Raw genomic sequence first — 22,119 nt, forward strand, 5'->3', positions numbered from 1 at the left:
AGGCAAAGGTCTGGGGACCTCATTGTGGCCTTCCAGAACCTAGAGGGGGCTTCCAAAAAAGAGAGAGAGAGACATTTTGCACAGGCAGATAATGTTAGGATAAAAGGGGAAATGGTATTAAACTCAAAGAGCAGAGATTCAGATTAGACATTAGGAAGATATTCTTTGCTCAGAAGGRAGTGAGGCACTGGAACAGGTCAGCCAAAGAAGCTGTGGATGCCTCATCCTTGGAAGTGTTCAAGGCTGGATTGGGTGGCGCCTTAAGCACCTAAAGGGTTTTGTAGAAGATGGGTGCTGGAACTCAGTGATATTTGAGGTGCCATCCAACTCAAACCATTCCATGTTTTTTATGTTGCTCAGTGTATTACAGGCAAACAAACAGAACTACTATGGATGTTATTCTTGCCAAGCTCTGATTCAGCCAATCAAGGCAGTTTTAGCTCCTTGTTTCACATAAATAACTGGGGGAAGGGCTAATGGGACTGATTTGGATGACACTGACAACATATTCATGTGGAAAGAGAAAAGAAGAACTATACCTTCTCTCCCCATCTCTAAAATGAGCTGTCAAGTCTGAGTTCTCCGAGTCTATTTTTGTGTGAGATCCTTTGTGTGCCATTTTTTTCTCCATGCATCTGTTTAGTTGTTACTAAACTAGAGAAAAAAAAAATCACCTTTCAGAAAACATGTTCAATCTTCTGTTGGAAATGGGGATCTGTCTCATGCATGGCTTTGGAACAGTCCCAGTCTGTTACACAGAATGGCTGCATTTTTTTTTCCTGGGCTCGTGGTTTTGATCAAGTTGTGGCACTGAGGATATTTTTTAAATTTTATAGAACAACACTTCTTATGTGAGATTTAAGATAGTGATGGAAAGAAATTGAGGTTAAGTCTTTGCTGACCCATCTGTCTGGTTCTTACAAATCATTTGGTCTGTCTGTTTACCAATGGGGTGTGACAGTTGCAGTGTGCAGGCACAAATGAAAGAAAAAACTCAGCTTTGGCTCTGAATTGCCCTCTTTCTAAGGTTAAGTCTCACACAAATGGTATTTTAATGAACAGTTTTTATCTAATACCGTTTCATTTGAATAGGCAATGTAACGATGTTATTGCAACATTGCTGAACATTCCTGCTATTTCCATCTCTCATTAAAATAATAAAATATAGTCATAAACTGTTGCTAAGGATAGAAACGGGCTCAGAATGAGATATTCATTCAGCAACTCATGAGTTATGCTGCACCAGAATGGCATCACATTCCTTGCAAGAGCCAGAAGAATAGGCAAAGGAAACCTTTGAATGTTGCTTGTGTGGTGTGGAAGGAGTAACATGAAAAGTGCAGTTCAATGACTCAATGGGCGACAAAGCCCAGCCTGCTTCAGCACAGTGAAGAGCTGGAAAAAATTTCAATAACAGTGGTCTTGTTCATTTTTTACTTTGTGTCCTTTTTTAAATAAATTTAAAGGAGCTGGAGCTCCCAGTTTTTAATTTGTTCTTTTTTTAAGGACTTTTTGCTTAATTTTCTTTTGTTGTCATTTGTTTTCATCCTAATATATGCACTCACATTAACCCTTAAAAGATACTTCTTGCTTTTTGAAGACTATGTCCTGAGCCATGCAGCCAAACCTTCTTCTATTAAAACACCCCAGGATTTTCTTTACAGACTCAGCTGGAGTTATCAGAATTAGATTGTTTCTTCCACTTACCCTTTTATGCTTATTCAGCCACTTTACTGGGGGTTCAAGTGTAGGACTGATGAGAATTTGTCCAAAGAGTTTGACCAGTAGTAACAAAGTCAAACCCACCTGAGTTACAGATGTTCATCTTTTCCTCCTACAGTGATGTTGTTTGATTAACAGTCACCATTCTTAAGACAGTAAATTTAGTAACCCAAGAACTTTGTGGCACAAAGGTGAATAAGTGAATTTGTCTGCACATTTGCAGGATCTTTGCTGTTYATGCTACTTTGCCATCTTGCTGTGTCATTTTTCTTTTCCAAAGCATTCCTTTGTTTTATGGAAGAGCATGTATTATGGCTACTCACTACATCTAGAAGTCATTTTTTTTCTCCTCTTTCTCTCCAATTTTTGTTTGTTTGTTTTTAGGTCAATGGAAGTATTGTAGTTCAGCATCAACTTGCCATTTTGTACATCTTTTTTACTGGAAGCCTGTTAAGATACTGCTGCTCTGAGTCAGAAATATTTTTGGTTATGGTCAAAAATAACTTGTAACTAGAGAGACTGGATTTCACCTGTTATGCAGAGAGCATTCAGTTGTGTGATCTCTAGTTCTTCGTTGCTGAGCAATCTGTTTAAGGTTTTTCTGGTTATGAGGAGCTGTTAGACATAGATCACACTGTCAGGTTGTCATGGTTTACTTGGAGTCAGAGCTCACAGGAAWGTAAGATAAAGCAATCTAGGAACAGAGAGAGCAGTATTTTCCCCCTGTTCTTATCGGATAAAATCCTGTGAGCTTAGCTTTCAGAGTTCATTATTTGTAGGTGGAAAGTGGACCTGCTCTCTTCATGTCCAATCTACTCAAATATGAGCCTCCTAGGACCAATAAACCCTTTCCTTTCATGCAGTTTTAGGTACTTCTGTCTTTTTWAATTCTTGCTATTTGCCTGTTATTTGACTGATGACGATGTAACTCAGCCAGCAACCTTTGGACACACGCTGCCAACCTATGAGGTTTGGATGACTTTGAAGACAAGTATGTTAATGCAAATTTGATTTCAACAAATGCATCTTTGCTTAGATCAGAATCTGATTTTTGTTTCATTCTATTCCTTAAGAAACCAGGTTGACAGTTCCCAGAAACTAACTCTGGTAATGTGTTTTCACCTCAGATATAAAGGGAAGATGAAAAGTTTGAATCTTGAAGGCAATTTTCTTCCYAATTCCCAGGAGCTGAGTCTGTTGATATAACTTGTCCAGCAGCTAACTTTTCCAGTCACTCTGCTAGATCCATGGGACAATTATCCTGACTGAATTTTCCAAGGGAAAAATCAGGGTTGGGGAAGAATACTGAGAYATCTTTATGATGGTTAGAATTCTAAAAGCTCACCAGTATAGAATAGGTACCTTTTTTCTATAGGTGAAGTTGGCTGGTTATTTTCTGCTTTCAGTTGATCCTGTTTTAAATATAAATGATTTTTTTAAAAAATTGAACCTGCWGAGAAACACCCAGACCATCTGTCAGACATTGTTTGTAATGCACTTTCCTTTCTATAAGTGACAAAGTTCAGGAATAAATCCTCCATGAAAGACTCAAAAGCTTTTATTGAAGACCTGAAAGTGCTATCCCTGGCATCAGTTTGAAGGAAAAGAATAAAATCAGGTCCTATAATAAAGTAATAGAGGTAACATTCAATTTTCAGGGCTAAGTTTTAGCAATTTGAGTRCAACCTTTTTCTTACTCTTTGCCCTTAAATAATGAAGAATTATATGAATTCATGTTACTTATTTTAGACTGTCTGGGCTAGTTTCAGCCTTCTACAGATGAATTTTTGCTGTGGAGTAAGTCTGTGACCAAATGTATWTTGATTGATTGAAGAGAAGGAGGAGAGAATGGCATGTGTTTATGCATACAAAAATCTGCATTTGCACCTGACACTGCGGATATGATCAGCTGGTGCTCAGTCGTTCATAACCTAATTTTTCCTTCTAGTGAAACAAAAACTTATAAAAAATTGCTTTTGCAGAACTCCCCGAGGTGACAGTGAATCCAAGTAGAGTCTCCCAGAAAGCCACTGCTGCTCCTTTCCAAAGACATCACTCCAAAGGCATTATCAATATTGTTGGGTCCAGAAGCACCAGATAGCATTCAATGCCTTTGGGATCCATGGTGAAATTACAGAACAACAACAGTGTTTACATAACAGAAGTAACTGTATTAACTACTAATGCAATGTATACCCCCAGGCAATATAGCCAGACTTGGAATGACTTGTAGAAGCAGCTTTTCATACCACTCAGAGGACAGGGGCAGCCAAAAATAATCTCAGTGACAGTGTGAGTCTGTCACTGATCTTCAAATGTATCAAGTTGTCTCTACTGTTCAAGCCTGTCTCTAAAATAAGGTCAYTGAAGACTTTTGAATGTGTCGCTCTGGTTGTTGCTTTCCAAGACATGCAGAATCTGCAGTCATGAGGGATGCTGTGGGTTGTGCAATATGTCTGTGCATAGTCAGAGCTTGGTCTCCAGCAGGAGGAAGGAAAGGGAGCATGAAACAGCCACAGAAACAAGGACAGTTTGAAAACTAAAATATTATATTGGTGTTGAAATGCAAAATGAGGTGATCGATGAAATCAGTGTGTAGTCTGAGTTTAAGAAAACTCCTAGGCTCTGTCTTGGCTRAGATGAGCCAGGAAGTACAATGTAGAGCATGTGGCCATTTCTGCAAATCTTTAAGATTTGTTTCTTTATTGCACTGCCTGGATTCTTTATCTTTAAATGGGATGATACATGATGGATGAACATTATTTGCAAACTGAGCATAAGGGTAAAAACTGAAATATTTTATGAGTTGCATCTCTGACAATAAATAACATATAGGTGTTTTCTCTTCCAAATAACTTTTTCTTATATTATATAGGGTTATATAGGGCATTATATAGGGTTAGCATGCAATGAATGTGCAGAGAGATACATGTATAATACTGCAAGAGACCCAGTCTATTGCATTAATAAGGATTTCTTTAAAATTATTTACTCTGACTCAGGACTATGAAACCAGGGAGTTATTTTTTCTCATTTTTAAAAACTTAGCCTTTAAAGTGCACATATTGAGATTAATTAAACAGTTTTAAAATCCCTTGTGTTACTCCAACCTTTTCAGCTGTATAGCAGTAGCCAGAGCCCTGTATTCTTCCAGAGGGTATTTTGAACTCCAAACCCCGTCTGGGTTTAAGGATGGGTGAAAAGTTCTCYCAATCCATCAATGTCTCCATCTCTCAGAATAAGTCACACTGCAGTTTTTAAAATCTGCTGGTGGAATAAGTTCTGCTAATTATGACTTTACAAAGGAGAAACTGGTGGTAAACCAAACTTACCTGTAAGGGTTTGAGCTGGGTGTTTCCATCCTGCAATCAGCCCAATGCCCAGCACTGTGAGCAGTAGGAGATATCCACCTGCAGGTGTGTGCTATCAGATTTAATTAAGTTTTTCCTTTTATCTGCATTCACTGCTGTACTSAAGGTAGCATACATATTATAGTCTTAAATTTCCAAAAGATAAATTTTAGGTCATAACTTAAAAGGACCAAATTAACCTCAAATGGACAAAGTTGATTCCCATACGGCTGCCTTCAAAAATTACAAAGTATGAACTCCACATGTTTAATATCTTTCTGGTTTTGCCCAGATCTCAATTTATAGTAGTGAAAGCAAAAGTTTAGCAAATGTTCATGGAAATTTGTTTTAATGGGAAAAATTGTGTGCTGCTGCCATTGGTGTCACTTTTTTTCTGCTTCATCCTGGTATTAGTGACTCTGAAATTTTCCAGGCATTTCATTGTTTCTTTTAATACATACAATATATAAATTTCAGCTAAGCTGTGAGCTGCAATACCAATGTTTTCAACAAAAGAGAATGAGATTAGATTAATCAATTTATTTCATTTTTGGTTTTTTTTCAGCATTGGTGCTCATACCTCAGTTAGTGGAAATGAGCATACTAATCCATTTATTTCTATGTAATCTGCCTAAAGACCCTGAAAGAGAATTCATAATATTTCTATTTTCTTTTACATTCCCAACATCTAAAACAGACTACCCCCAAAATTACAACTGCTCTGTTCTTGCARTATTTTGAGCTTTATAGATCAAAATAAAGAGTAAACATGCTATTTGCCAAATGTGTAAAAAGGATATGGTTTTCTTTAATTCKGTTATCTCACACTACTAAATGTTTGCAATGTGCCATAATAAGGGCACATAAAAATATATGTATTTGCTGTTCTAATTCAATGACACAAAATTCAAGTTTCCTGAGGTAAGGTTAAGCAGGAGCTCGTTTAGTCAGGGTTGAAATTCAGACACTGCAGATATAATCCATCTCCCTGACACATGCAGTGCCTCATTGTGAGACTGCCAGACACAGTCTGCTGAGATGGGAATGTCACAGAATACCAAAACAGGGGAGACGCAGTTTTGTTCATCATTGCTTTTATCTGTGAATATCCATCTAGCAGTGTGCATGCATAGCTACTGCCAGACAGAGAAATATGAATGCAGCACAGAGATGCAGCAGCTAACATTCAGAGAAGTCTATGGAGCATATGCTAGGAGCTCAGAATTACCTGGAGATGATTTGGGCAGTTAATCAGGTTAATAGCTTATCTCTAAGGCAGTATTTYGGTGCAGACTGAGTCACCACCTCAGTTGTCTGGCAGAGATCAATGAAGGGCCCRGTTGTCTACATCTTCTGGTGAATTCTGAACCTTAATGACAAAAGAGACCCTGAAGGCAAAAAAAAAAACTGCATTGTCATCACTGGGGATKCAGGCAGGCAGGCAGGAAGAGCTGCAGTGGCAGGAAAAAAGAAAAGCTTTTTCAAAAATCCCAAGCGCTACTGGTTTTACAATTACTTCTCAGTTATTCCCACTCCATTATACATTTGAAATTTCCATTCTAGGGACAAAAGAGAGAAATCTCTGAACCAGTAGAGAGAGAATTAAGGTTCCAAARTGAGAGATAATGGTGTATGTCTATGTATATAAGCTGATTTTTTTGCAAAAAGCAAAGAAACTTGGATATATTTTCCAGTCATACAGATTTCAGWGGATTTTCAAATGCCCATGTCAGGTAACAAAATACTAAAAGTGTTTGAGTGCCTGGCCTGTAGTGGTTTGAACCTGGCATGAGCATAAGCAGTTCTTCTGTAAACTGTTGGGATCCCTGAATAATTATGGCTCTAATCTGAAACAAGGAAAGATTCCAGGGCCCTGAAAAAATACACCCTTSCCACAGACTTGGCAGAAACCAGGCTGACCATATGACCAACAGGGCTGGAGGGACATGACTGTCTGGGTTTATGTCTGGACATATGGCAAGATTTGCATAGTGATTAAATATTGTTGACTCTAGCTTTAAAASTGTGTTTTTATTTGAAATAGTGCATCCTGTTCTAGGTACTCTGAACAACGTCTCTGTACAGGCATTTTTCTGCCCAGTTGTAAAAGGCAGCCTTTAGCTAAAAGCACCATCTGTGACATGAATCAGCAGTTCAGTGACGCAGCTGAGGAGCTGGGAGCAGTGGGATGGATGAAAGGAAAGGGCATGTTTCAAAGTTAGAATATAACTATTGTRGGGATGTTAATAGCTCCCAGGCTTGTGGCAGAAGTTTCACCAGGAACCTGCAAGCAATTAAAGGTTTTGGAGAAGTGGCAGCAGGTGGGCTGTCTGTGGGGGAAGAGGGAGCTGAAAGTTAGGGTGGAAATTYTGGCCTTGGTTGAGTGACACACACATCTATCCCCTCCAGCTCAATTCCTGTAATCAGTCATTTAGCTCTGTTTGCACTGTGATGGTTTTCAGTCCCTGCTCTGAATCCCCTCCCTCGAGCCCAGCACAAAGCCCTGGTCTTTTCAAAGTGCTTTACACCACCGTGGAGCAAACCCAGGGAAGGAAAACTTGCTATTTCCATTTTTTTTTTTTTTTCTGTTATTCCTACTTTTGCTTGCGTAAGATTTCTGTTCGCACTGTCTTCCTCTGGATTCCTTGCTCACCTATTGTAGTCAAAATTCTCAGGGCTGGATGGAAACATCATCACCTCACCCCAATTTTCTGTGTCACTCCTGAGGAGAATACTCACAATCATACAACAGTGTAAACTTGTGCAGTTGTTTCTTTTGATTCTTCTACCTGCACTAATTCATATGATCCTGGGAATGGCAATGATAACAAGTTCCCAGAAGCTTCTCTTTTTGCCTCTTCGATTTCCAACTGCTGCACATTTTATCCAAAATATGGTGGGATGTTGAATTACTGGGCATAAAAGCAGAGGCAAACCTGCTCCTGTCACTTAGAAATAGACCTGTCTATGGCCTTATAAAACAAAGCTGGATATATAATTTGGTCCTCATCTATATCTGTACATTTTGGATGTCTGAATTTTTTAGGTGTGGAAAAAATAATATATTCCTGTGTATTTTCAGACTATATTTCCATATCTAGTAAAAAATGCAGAAGAATCTGAGTGATATTTCTAAGCAGCTGACAGTGAGAAATACAGGTATTATAAGAGTTTTGCCTTTTTTCTTTTTTCACTCTATTATTTCAGGAAATCACAGAAAAATGTTTTAATCAGATACATGCATTATTATCARTTCATCAACATTAGCATTATCATCMGCTTTTACTTCTTTGATCTATGAAAGGTTCTTTTTGTAATTTTGTCTCTTGGAAGGGAACAAACATGTGGCAAAGTTCTCCATTTTGAAAACTTCCRATAAGAAATGTGATACATTTCTTAACAAATAAATGGATAAGAGGCTCTGTTCTACCAGTTCTGTTAGGTGATTATTTTTTAACCACTAAAATTCAAATAAGATCCCACTGCTGTTTTTCAAACTTAGCCCCAAATTCAGCCTTTTTTTTTTTTTTTTTTTTTTTTCATTTTACCCTAAAACTATACTACAAGCACCTGGGGTTTTGTATTTATAAATAAGAACTAAATTTATGTTAAAGTTGTCCTCTAGGAATTTAATTTTTTATACTTCAGCCACTTCATTAATAAAGGATATCGTGCACAGGAGTTCATTCTTTAAATATCCTGTCTACCTATAACATTTCTGACAAAGGAAGTACTTACTGCCTTGTTTTGCCTCATCATCTTTAAGGAATAACCTTACTGTCGCAGAAATGCCTTTCCCTGTGTTGCTTGATTTTCTGGAAGAAGGGAACCACCTTTACCTACTAATGTTTGCACATAAAATCATAGATATGAACCCATAATAAATTCCARTTAACATAGGTTTCAGTGTGATTTCTTCATGCATTCTAGAAACTCACTGARATTAGAAATTCTTAAGGAAAAATCAGGCAGCAAAGATATTGCCCAAGTGATATCTTACTAAAGGGCAGAATCAGCAGATCCAGAGTCCCTTCAATATTTATGCAGCYACTCTGTCAAAGATTTATACTAAACCTTGGTTGACACAGTCTAAAGTGTTTCAAAACTTTAAACAGTGCTGTTAAGTGTCAAAACTTTGCTGTTTCTGCTCTACAATCTACAGCTCCTAGAAATGCCCTTTAGGAGGTGCAGAGATTTCGAGTGGCTTTGAACTTGAGGGAGCTAAATGGCGATTTGTGGCATTACACTTCACCTTGGTTGTTTTGGATTCACAGAATTGCTGACAAGCCCAAATGGGCATCAAAAATTTCAAATGGCGACTTTTTGTTATTAAGTTCTGTGATGAGAATATGTATTAAGAAAAGCTCATTGGTTACTTCGGAAAGTTGGGGCCTAAATGGGGTGTGTCAGGTGTGTCACCCTTCTGAAAAAACCCCACATTTGAAGCACCATCTTACTGCTCGTTTAAGGTTCCCGTTTAGTTGCCATAAAGCTGTGGAAAAGCCAAGAAATTGAAACTATCGTGGAGGATGTTTTGCTCTAATTATCACAGTTCATGAAACACTGGGTGTTTCCAATATATTTTTACAATGCATTTTGTCTTCTCTGTCATGAGCAGGTTGTTTGTTGAAGGAGATTTTGCATAAAGAGAGAGATAGACTGAAAATAACACCAGTCAAACAATTTTTAGTGTTCTAAAAATGCTCCTTAAAATATTCTTGTCTGCAAGTCATACCTGACAGAGAGAAATGGGAAGACACACTGGAAACACATTTCTATTTGTCTTGACTAGCAGTTGATTCTGTTATTTTTGGTATGAGTATTGGCATGCTTTATTGGTGGGGTGTTGGCTAGGATTTGCCAGCTGCAGTTTTGATGCCTTGCAGGTAGCAGGAATATAAACCTTTCTTTTGGGGTGGCCCCATATTGTTGGGGTTTTCACTCAGGCAAGGRCTTGTATGTAAATGAAAATATTCATAGGTTTGACTTTTTCTGCAAATTGCTTTTCTTCAGATTTCCTCTCGACAATTAACAGCTTCATGAAATTACACAGGACAATGGATTTAAAACTAATAAAAAAGGAGAAACTACCTGGGGAGATCTTTAATAGAAGTAAAGTTTGGAAAACAGTGGAAGGTCAAGGACAAAGCATCAGTCTGCTTATTCTGAAGCAGCTGCTGTGTCACATGAGCCACTTGGAGGAATTCTGCCATAATTATCCTGACTCATTACAAACTTCACCTGGCTTTAATTCACTAATGTAACCTGCTGAATATCTTCCATTAAGATGTCCTGACCATGTAAGCACAGCAGGGAGTCATTTGAAGACATCTGACCTTTTTTCCCTCCTTTCCTACGTTTTCCCTCTTTTCTTACCCTAAAGGGCAACAAAGCTCCTGCCACATGTTAGTATAACCACCATATGAATGCCAAAAGAATACAATACAGTTGTTTTGAAAACAAATGCTGAGTAAAGCAATTTGCTGTCTTTTGTAAAGCTTTGCCAATTTAGCTCTTTGTTATGCTCTGAAGTTTACATGGGCTCCTCACCAAGACTTTAGGAAGACTATCGACAGTGTGGGGTATTCATCCCTTCCTCTGTCTGTGCATCCCTGACTGTTGCACATAATTCCCATGCACTATTTGTGAGGATTTCAGCTGCTCTGACCAACCTCAGTTACTCTCTACTGCTGTTTTTGGAACATAATGTAACACTGTGAGGTGTTTTATGCTGCAAGATCACTGTTACATTAATTTTTAAAGAAGATGTTAACCATTGCTTAGTCAGACATCTTTATTTCTTATTTCTCTTTTCTCCTGCTTGTTAGCTTGTTTTGAGTTCAGCTTTGTGGATGCAAAAAGGAGTTGTTTTGTTTTTTCTTGAAGAACATCTCAACACAAAAGTTTTATTTAYTTCATAGTCCCAGTGCAAACAAAATTGAAGTTTGAATTGACAGCTTTGATTTAAACTCTCCTGCAGAGGACTTGGGATAGAGGTATTTGGCACAACAATTTATGAAAGATTTTAAGGCAAGTTTTGCTTATATTAATGAATGTTGTTGTTGTTTCAAGAAGTCTGAAGGGTTTTAGTTGTTGAATTTATTRAGGGGTATTTTTGTTTGATTTTGGGCTGCATTTTTTGTTGGTTTAGGTGTTCTAATTTTTTTGTTTGTTTGTTTTGATTGTTTTCTTAATTCAGCTGAGAATAACTGTGTATGGGTGCCTAAGGAAACAAGTAATAACAACATTAAAAATATATTATTTACTACTGACAAGTACCTTGAAACATGTTGTACTTCTCAAATWAGAAATAAATACATTGATCCTTCCAGCTAACACTAGGAGCCAATGGTGGCTCACAGGGTGGTAGTGCAGAGAGAGTAACARTCTTTACATTTGCACCTCTACTATTTCTATTTGTGGCTCTTCATGTCATGTATCAGAGCAATTATATTCTATTTCACACAATAACATTAGGTTCATTTAATTAATTATTTAGCAGTTTTAAAAATTCAAGTTTTGAGTGTTTTTCTTTCATGAATTTGTTGCCTGAATCATAGAACCACAGAATCACTTAGATTGGAAAATATCTCTAARATTATTGAGTCTGACCTGTSACCAAACACCACCTTGGTAACCAGACCAAGTGTACTGCCRCATCCCTGTTTTTCTTGGAGTCCCYRTCCCTAGAGATGTTCACCACCTCCCAGAGCAGTCCATTCCAGAGTTTAACAGGCCTTTCCATGAAGAAATTCTTCCTGATGTCCACCCTGAKCCTCTCCTGGTGCAGGTTGAGGTCATTTCCTCTTGTCCTGTCACTGGTTCCCTGGGAGAAGAGGTCAGCACCAAAATTGGCTGAAGTCAGACTTCACAGATCTTTCTTTCCTCTGTTGTTTTGRTGTTTGATTTTTTTGATCCCTACACTGAATGGACGTGAAGGCAACAAGGTTTTGCTGACCAGTAATGGGATGATTCACTCAAAATTGACAGAAATAAGAGAGAATGGCCCTGGTAGTCTGCACCTGATATCTGAGGCTGCAAAAGCACACAAGAACTGAGCCATAAGCAGAAATGTGCACGTAAAATCTGATGACAAGCTGCAGAAAGGTCTGAGGAGCTGCACAGGAGCTGCAGGTTCTCAGAACCTCTCCAGCTGGGTCTCAGTGTCCTTTTGCTGGGCTGGCAATCTCAGCTGAAGAAGGGTTGATTATTTCACCAAGCACCAGACCAAAAGTGGCCAAATGAGAGAACACCAAAGGTGACCAGCTGGCCAAGAGGTTTTGGTTTCAAAAATATATCTCTAGAACGGTGTGGACTTTATGGGGAGGTTTGTGCAGCAGAAAYACCAGTGCCAAGTCGGTGTCTGCTTCTTGTTCTTCCTCTCTGTTCCCCTTGTTTTATGTTTTCTGCCCAGCAGTTGCCATTAAAATCTTTCCTGTTGCTGTCAACCTTGTACTAATTCACTGTGRCATTAAAGCTGGAGAATACTGAAATAAAATTAATTGGCTGAARAAAGAATAGTGAGGATTCTCATAGTTGCTGTTGCAGATGACTGCTGCAGATAGAAGCAATCTTTAAGCTGCAAAAAATTGTTAGGGCATATTCTGACCTCTTCCTACTCCCTCTCCTCATGTGAAAATTGCCATTTTTGTRTTCACACCCTACATGAAGCAGTTTGGTTTATGTATAGTTATATTTGTCAGATAAATATATGTATAMATGTTTGGATAAATTGTTCAAAATTGTTTCAAGTTATCCTCTAATAGAAATCTGGGGTTATGTGAAACAGCTATGAACACTGTTATTTTGAGCACTGTTCTTTAAATATTTTTTTRTAATAATCTGCTATGAGATATAAGAGATTGAAGAAATTTGAGAAAAATATAAAAATAACACTGATTTCTTTCTAAATTTCTATTTTCAAAACTATTTTCATAGTTTGTAGAGAGTGTTCTGATGGTGGTTCTCCTCTTATCAGGAGGGGCAAAATGGATTTGCACACAGGTTAACATTTAAAGGAATTTTGAAATTTATTTCTAAGTACGTTTTGGTGCCTTATTTTAAAATGGGCTAGATACTAACATGTCATGCATATTTCTGTTATTCTCCCAATTAAAATAAGTTTAATTTATAAAATCATGTTGTCTTTAGTTCTGTGACTGTTTTTGAGAAAATATTATTTCTTTGTGTATCATGATGCAGCACAAGTTCCTCAGAGGCAATGTTCTCCTGAAGAACAGGTAAAGGCAAATGCTGTTCTTTATCTCCAAATTTAACAGACCTTTGGCTGGTTCCTTGTGTTCCATGGGACAGAGACACCTTGGAAAGATTGAAGAGGCACCATGGGGGTGAGCATGATGAATTAATATATATTTTCTGTTTCCTTTTCTTTCAGGGCTCTTTGTTAGAAGCAGGAGCATGAAAGATTGTTCTGGGCTGTTTGCAGGAGATGCTGAGAATGGGGTGGAGACTGACACTGCAGAAAATGCAGAAAAGGTGGGGAGAGTCATGTGAAAAGGCAACCTGCAAAAGTGAGCATGCATTTCATTCCATGTCCTAATTATTGCTGGATTGTCTCAGAAATCCATCAGGTCATGGAAATAAGTCAGTGGGGAGTTACAATTTACTCCAACTCCACAGCAAGAACTAATAAAKAAGAAAATAATAAATAAATTAATATATTTTAAAAAGGAAGTTCAGCTTTTTTAGGCATTTGGTTTGTTTTGCTTAGGGAAAGAAGGCAACCAGCATCAAATGCACTGCAGGTTAGTGACATAAGATCACTATGTGGAAGCATACAGCAAAAAAGTGACAATTGGGAAAGCCATTTGAAGAGGGAGAGAAACTGAAACTGTTTAGGAAATAAATATAKCTACAGTAAGTAGAGACTGTGCTTCTGACATCCCAGCTGTTAGTTATATCCAGGAGCAGAAATTAAAACACATTTAATGGATTGGTTAAAAGGTTTAGTAAACAGCACTTTTTATTTTATCTTATGTGCACCAGCTAGATCCAATTCCCAAATAGTCTTAAGAGGATGCAAACCTTGCTAATTCCCTTCTGTCACTTGTGAATTTCAGGAGAGTTAAGCAGAGGACACATACCCTGGGGTCTGACAAGACTCTCTGAAAATATTTTTRTGYTTTTTCCTGTGTGTGATGTTACATRCTCCTAGATATTTGTTTTCTTTCCTTTAATCGATGTTTCTTTCAGAATAATGCTTTAATAAGGGTGGAAGTAATGAACTTTTTCTTTTGTTTCTAGGGTTTTTTTTTTCTTCTGAACAGTTCTTTTCTTCTTTTATTATTTGTATAATTAGCAAGCGGGCAGTGCAATAGACCAAAATGTCTGATAACATCAGGAATTGAGAAAGTCACTACAGCTTATATAGTTTCTGCTCATTGTTTTATTTCTAAATTACATTTCAGTTTTTAGGTCTTACAACACAGACAATTGCTCGCAATTAAGCGGGAAGACCCCAATTTTTTTCTGTAAGGATTTTTTTTTSTTCCCTGTCCCAATTCCTGCTTTCCATGAAGTTAATGAAAGTTACATGCAGAGTATATCCCCAAAGGATTTACTGGAAAATTTGACAATGCTCAAATAAACAGAGGGTTGTGGCAACATGCTCTGGTGAAAATAAATGCTGTCTCTGTTAGCTCAGCTGCTCAGCTGCAGGAAAGCTGTTTTCTTCCCGAGGTTCTTGTCAGATGCCTGCAGGACTTTGGCTCATTTGCCATTTAACCTTTCCACTGTGCTTGGCAGAAAATYCACACAACTGCCAAAATGAGATCAGAAATTGAGGAAGTGCAGGTCCCCTCCAGTCTCCTGCTTTCGCTTGAGGAGTCTGAATCAGGGCAACCTCAATGTGGATTTAAGGCACGTGCAGAGAGCAGAAGTTTGTGTTGGGGCTATGGTGATGTACAGAACGCATGTTTAGTCTATTTTTTCTGATCATTTATAGTGCTTTTCATCTTAGCTTTTCTCCAGAGTCTAGCAATTGTACAGTAGTCTATAAGACCTTGGGGAGGGGAGCAGAGATTGAACCTTCCTGGTTTTTATTCAGATTCACCTGGGTTGCTCAGGGTTCCCAAGGAGCAGCTGAATGAGGTAGTGGAACTGGGTGTTTGCTCTGAGTGTGCTGTGACTTTCTGTACAGATGGCATGAATGTGCTATCTCACAAAGGTACCTCTTCACTGTAATGCAGGCTCTCCAGACTGAAAGTCTAGGACTGTTTTATATTCATTTTCAAGCCATAAAAAWGGTAGGTGTTGGGGGCTGAAACAGTGAAACGTGAAGAAAGAAAAAGGAAATAATGAAGAAAAGTATTATGCCATTTTCAAAGAGATTATTCTCCTTCTTCATTTCCTTTCTACCTGCAGCACTGATGTATAATGAATATACTATTTAGGTGAAATAGATTTTCTGTACCTRCTCAAATATGCTGAATAAGTCAGAGTTGAAGTTGATATAGTCATGTTGGGGKTTTTTTTTCCGTTCTTTTTTTAATCTGAGATACATAGCAACACTGTCCTTGGAACATTGTTGGCAAATTTTTAACATTTACAGAAAAAATGGATCCTGTTCTGTTTCAGCAGTGTTACTGGGGCTTTGCTGTAGTGCTGCAGCCCCAGTACTGCGTGCTGGTATCGAGCTCAGTWGACAGCAGGAGAAAAACATCCTCAGTCAAGGGATAATCAACCTGATGTCTGTGTCATGCCGCAATCAGACTCTGGCAAGGTCTGCAAATATCTTGAAAGGAACTGCTCATCTTCAAATGCTGTAKCTCAAAGCCCAAGTGGAACAAACCCCGAGTTTGCAGAATTGCGTTGATGAGCACAGCGTGTAAAAACAGAGGCCACCGCTATCATCGCCGGCAGGAACAGCCGGATGCGCTGGGCTGGCCGGCTACTTAAAATCTTGCTGTGTAACCACAAAAACTAAAAATGGAGCTTAAAAACCCATTACACATCTCCAGAGCCATAGACTGCCTTTTTAAAGCTTCGAGGCCACTTTTGATCAGTGCCAAGGACTCTTTTAGACATGTCTGTTCTCGGCAACTTCCGTCTGGTTTTTACCATTCATGAGAACAGGGTGAGTCCTGGGGAGGGATAGGGCGTAGGATGGGGGTTCAAACAGACAGAGAGTGAACCCTCCCAGCTCTGCCACAGATATGCAACTGGAAAAGTCATTTGCTCTCTCCGTGCACTTATTTTTCCAACTGTGAAATAGGGGCAATGTCTTTTCTATGCGTATAACACAAGGCCTTGTTCATTAGTGGGATCCCAGTGAATTTTAAGCTCTCTAGGCTGAATAGAGGGCACCCTGCAGGAAAAAGAATAGCCAGAAGGATAAAATATAGTTTGTTATTCACTGGGCTAATCCTCTGGTTGCTGTGGTTTTGAGGAAAAGCAATTTGCCTTTTTTTCTGCTGTAGTGTCTCCTGTCTTTGAGAATTAAAGGTTTGGGGAAGGTTGGGGCAGGATTCTCCATGTGTTGGCAGCAGCCATATTGTGGCATGGTGAAGCCAGCCTGCAGTGGGAGGGTCATGGCATGGATATTCCACCTGCTTGCTGGGSGTCTAAACTGACCTTCATGATGGGCCATACTGGAATTAAAATGTGTGTAGCCAGGAAGGACCTAATCTGGTGTTGTCTGCACCTAGGGCTGCAGAATCTCTCTCAGTAATGCTTTACAAAGCTCCAGGTGCCCGTGTTAGATGTACATTCACTTCCCTGGTGTGGAGAGAGGCAGTGGCAGCCTGGTTGGTATGGGGGGCAGGGATGCCTTTGTCTTCTTCCATGAATCCCAATTGGTATTGCAGTTAGAGATGAGAAATGAGAAAAACAAACTCTAATGCCACTATTTGACAATTTCAGGCAATTAGTTTATTCAGGTCAAATATAAAAGACAAAGAAACAGCCCAACAACTAAGATTTTAYATGAGGTTTGATGTTCTGCCTTTCTTCTTATTTTTGAGACAGTGTTTTTCCTTTGCTCCATACTTCCCTTGCAATGTTAAATAGGGAAGAAAAACTTAAATCCCCTGAGAATCACATAGACAGAAGCCTCTAAACCAAAGGKTTTTTTTGTCCTGCAATCTAATTCACAGCTTTTTATTTCATAAGGAGCCCTGTGAGGCTGCAGTTGGTGGGTGTTTCTATTTGGGCACATTCACAGGTGGAAGATCTCCCTGGAGCTTGCCGGGTTCTCAGCCAAATCCCCCAGAGGAATATGATGAGAGAGAGAGCACATTTATTGCCTCAGTTATGGCTGTGCTCTCACTCTCCATCAGTCCTCAGAGTCTGAAAGGAACAGGGATTCCACAGAAGCTTCCAAGCCAGAGAGAGAAGGGAAGAACCCCCCAAGAGCCGTGGGGATATTCAAAGCCCCATGGCCACTCACAGAGATTGCAATGGGTGCAGAATCCATCCTCACATTCTGCTTTGCAACCTGAAAACCTGGATTTAAAATTTTGCCTGGTGCTGTCTGTTTGCTGCAGGACCAGTAGCACTCAGCATCAGGTGGTCTTGGAAAGAGATTGACAGACCATATCCCAGGACTTCACTGCCAGGTCCTGGGAAGTCTGAATTTTCATCCCCTTGCAGGTCACAGGAATTTTTAGTAACTGTGAGGATTTCAGTATTGTTATGAAAATTTTACCTACAGGAACAGAAAGTAAAAGTTGACATATGGAGTCTGGTTCAAATGAATTTGAAATTTGCTCCTGGAGACCTCTCTCTGATATAATTGCATCACATAATATTCTACTTTACAATTTCCAGGTTTTGTTTACATTCATGAACTACAGTGAGACTGCAGCTCCAGCTCTTTRTGGCAAAACAGATCAAATTTGATTCTAAAATAAGGCACTACCTAAAGATCTGGAATAGAATTCATTTAAAGGAAAGAAGTGGTGCCCTAGAAGAGTTAAAGGACATGGTTAAGACAAAGKAAATTCAAACAAGCTTTACCAATATATTTGATTTCTACATTTAAGTAAATTTAGCTTTTTCTATATTTATGCAGAAAAATACAGTGTTTCTTTCCAAATAATTGAATGGCACTGAATATTTGCCATGATTCAATTAAGCTTTTTTCACCAATTTACCCTGCTAGGACAATGCCATAACAGGAGACCTCAGCTTTTGTGCATGTAATGAATCTTGTCTGGCTCASGAAAAGAGGTTAAACATCTTTGTTTTACCTGTGTTATCTCCCTGAAGCCTGAAGGACTACTTAGTTATAAATATGCAGGGAAGATCTGTTCTAGTACATATATAACTTCCCTGCATTCTGTCTCTAATAGAAAATGATTGGGAACTGACATACACTGACCTCCAGCAGATAATTATCTGAAAAAATTGATACTTCACTTCAAAATGCCTAAAAAATTATACTGTCAGATTGATGTTTATTCCTAAAAGCATTCTGGAGAASTTCCCCTTGATCTTAGATCAGACCATTGTCAAATTCCTTAAAGGCCACATCATTTATAAATTATATGTACTGCAGATGTATAATTCATGTGGAGCATAAAATAAGGTTTAAAACATTTGTATTAAAAAGGTAAGGTGATCCTGTATTAAATCATATTTATGGCCTAATTTTAAAGTATGGACTCCTTCTGACTGAAGTTTAACATTTCTTACTCTTTATTTTTCAGAATTTATTTTAAAAAGAGGTAACTGTGACAATGATGTTGGCAGACAAGTGGTCTCTTTCTAAAAAAGTCCTTGTGTTGATCTGTCATATTATTTTCCATTAGCTCCCCCTATGCCTTCTGCAGATTGCTTTCAGCCATATTTTTACTAAATGTTTTTGGAAGTGCAAACTGCAGATTTCACCACCATTGTTTTGACATTGCAGGCCCAAGGTTAATGGAATTTCTTAGTGGATAATAAGAAAAATAACTACATTTTAAGTTAAATCATCTTGTGGGTATAGCAAAATTGTAGGAATCGTATTAAATATATCTTTAAAAAAAAAAAGACATTTAAAATTCTGGATGCATTTTGCTAGTTTTTTYTTCCTTCTTATTCAGGTCTAAAAAATGCCTAAAAATTTACATTTCTTTTCCTACTGTGTAAACCAAACTTTGTTATTACAATCTCCTCTCAAACATCTTTTAATAAATTCTGAGAAATATAATAATGTTATTTGATATGATTTTAATGTTTTTATTTTTGAAACCTTAGCTTCTATTTCATTACTACACTTTTACTAATAGAAATAGAAAGTAAAAATTGACATATAGAGCCTGATTCAAATKTATTTGAAGTTTGCTCCTGGAGACCTTTCTCTAGCAAAATATAAAGATTCACCACTGTCTAAGTTCATAAATGACCTTGACTGTTTAAAAGCCTTATTTTTAATTACACATTTGAAGATCTGCAAGCTGATATGATACTGAGCAGTGTTTTGGCAGTTTTGTCTCTGAGATTTGTTTTCTTTGAAGTGTTAGCTGGAGTTATTTTGGTTTTCCTTTAATAGCAAAGAAAAATAACAACAATAATCATCTTTTTGCAATAAACGATGGACTTTCCTTTCCACTTTRCCTCAGTAATGAGACTTGTGCTGAAGTTTGCTTTCATAGTTCATGGGTGCTAGAAGTTAATGATCCCAAGTGAAAACAGTCAAGCTTTTGGGTGCTTTGGGTCTTACCTGATAACTTTTGATGCAATTATTTGATCCCTCTTTGGGCACTGTTCTCACCACACACAAGTGGTCACAGAACACCACATCCCTGGCATGCAGCTCCCAAAGCGAGGGGAAAGCCAGGCTGCTGCTACAACCCCAAAACGACAACGCAATTCCTTTAGTGCAGGAAGATTTTTACCCCTAAAAAATGAATTTACCTTCTTTCTTCTCCCCCTTATTCTGCTGTAAATCTTGCTTTTCCTTGGTTTTCCCGGAAGAAGCAAGCACCTAATTGTCACATTCTGCTTTTCCACACCATGCCCAGTCTGCTGCTGTCTTGTTTTCCTCCTCCTTTACTCTATTGTCACCTGTTGCCCCTCCTCACACATAAGCAATATGTGAATACATGGAGTGCTCTTTTGTCATTAGGATGCTTTGCAGAAGTGCTTCCCAGGTGACAACATCAATAACAACATTAATTCTAAGGCTGAATGTTTAGTATTTTAACAATTTATCGTTCTTTTCCTAAGTGTCTCTACTGCATCCATAATTTCACTGTGCTACCCAGTAATAATACCTGGGTTAGAAAAATATTAAATATGTAGAACTRATTGCCATGACCCTAGCTTTAGAGACGTGGGGTTTCTACCATTCCTCTTTAAAAAACACTTCTTTTCTCATCTATTTTCCCTAGTTTAGGATGGGAAGCCRAAAGATTTGAAGTTATCTTGTTCAAGTTCACCCATCACATCCTTCATCTGCCTCAGTAATTACCCTCAATATGATTATTTCTTGAAACAGTAACTGAAATATGACAGCAAATTAAAAAATGGGATATATCACTGCATGTGTTTATTAAAGTACAATCACATCAGATAACSTGATATTTTCATTAAATAAGGATTTTAGGTAACCAATTTCATAGGCAAGGAAAGTATTAGATTTTGGTCTTTGTGGAGTTTTGTAATGAATTTGAAATGGTACTATGCAGAAAATTAGCTTTGTTTAAGGTGATGGAGATATTAAGCAGAAATCTGAGATCAATAACAAATTGTCAAAAGTTTTGTTCTTGGAGATGAAAAATTTTACTAATGAAGTGCTCTTAGGATCACCCCTGAGGTTTCTTTTGCTCACAATTTTATTAATATTTAAGGGAGCATGTTAGTGACAACTGTTCATGATGTGAAGTCTTGTTGGCTGTATACRGGAGAGCAAAGATTTCATATGGGAAGAACTGGATGATCCCAAGGAATGGTAGTACATGGGAAGRGTGGACCTCTCTATTGCAACATGAAGGTTTTGTCTTTTGGGGGCCAATAYAAAAAGAATTCCCATTTTCAAGTAGCAGTGAACCACTTGGAGGTGATGAGGCATGATTGTCCCCATTAATTTTGGGGGAAATCATCTTCTGCCCTTGTAGTACAACTGTAAAAAAGGGAAATGGGACCCCAAGGGTTAAAAAGTGATGGGCTTGCTTCTGGGCCTGGAAAAAATTAACTCCATTGTTCAAAGACCTGTGAGATTTAACTTGAAGTAGCATTGAATAATCTAAAATAGTTAGAATTTTAGCTGTGTAATTGACAGAGAGGACACAAGAACCGGCAGACTTTTTATTTTATTTATTTTTGGTAAAGAATGCACAACCCTCCAGAAAAGTGTTTTACAGAAGCAAAACAAGCAGTTTCCTGTAATGTTTGTGAAAGACACCAGGTGAAGAGTGCAGGTTTTTATGGAATTGTYGTGCCAGGACAAACATGAAGGGGCACCCACTGTTTTGTTTGGTGCTCTCAGCACAGAGCCTTCACTCACCTCTGCTGTTCTCTGCTACAATTCCCCGGCCATTCCTGCTCTCAGAGAACAGGAATGCTCTGATCCCATCTGCTGAGCCCAGGTCTTGCCACAGGGCTTTATGAACCTCTTTCTAAACTGTTACCTCATGYCTGCAGAACAAAACTATCTTTTAATAAAGATTTTAATTACAGAGATATGATGATGATATTTTTTCATGTAAAACGTGTAAATATAGACTTATATTTTGGTGTTCCTACAAAGGTGGGTTTTTTTTCTGTTTTTGGACACCTGACTACACAGACTGTAAGAATGCWAAAWTAATTTAAYTTTCAAATSCATTCTTCTCCTTCTGAYCTCTACTGCAAGAATTGCGATCAGYGATGCTTTTTGTRTTCATTTTCTACTRGGAGAAACAAACAGGTGAYRCAAAAACTAGATCATGATTCAACACTGTAAATTCATTTATTTTAGGCTGCCAATCTTTATTGCTGTGATTCACTATGACCTTACAGCTTTCACATGGTTTGAACAGAACTATTGGTCTCCACAACCCGTTTACCATTTATCTATTCAAATCTCTCATAACCACTTCCATGCCTTCTTGTGTGCTTAAAA

General features: G+C 38.1%; 1 long non-coding RNA gene across 1 annotated transcript in view; it reads left to right on the forward strand.

Annotated features, from left to right (window-relative positions):
• LOC130575012 (uncharacterized) overlaps positions 1–22,119 on the forward strand; it is a 313,637-nt gene that overhangs the window by 273,457 nt on the left and 18,061 nt on the right. The window contains exon 7 of the long non-coding RNA XR_008965511.1: positions 13,468–13,568. This is a non-coding gene — a long non-coding RNA (uncharacterized LOC130575012). The remainder of the gene's footprint in view (positions 1–13,467; positions 13,569–22,119) is intronic.

Source organism: Malurus melanocephalus, unplaced genomic scaffold, assembly GCF_030028575.1.
Source record: "Malurus melanocephalus ecotype Western Australia unplaced genomic scaffold, MMel_1.1 scaffold_95, whole genome shotgun sequence".
NCBI lineage: Eukaryota > Metazoa > Chordata > Aves > Passeriformes > Maluridae > Malurus > Malurus melanocephalus.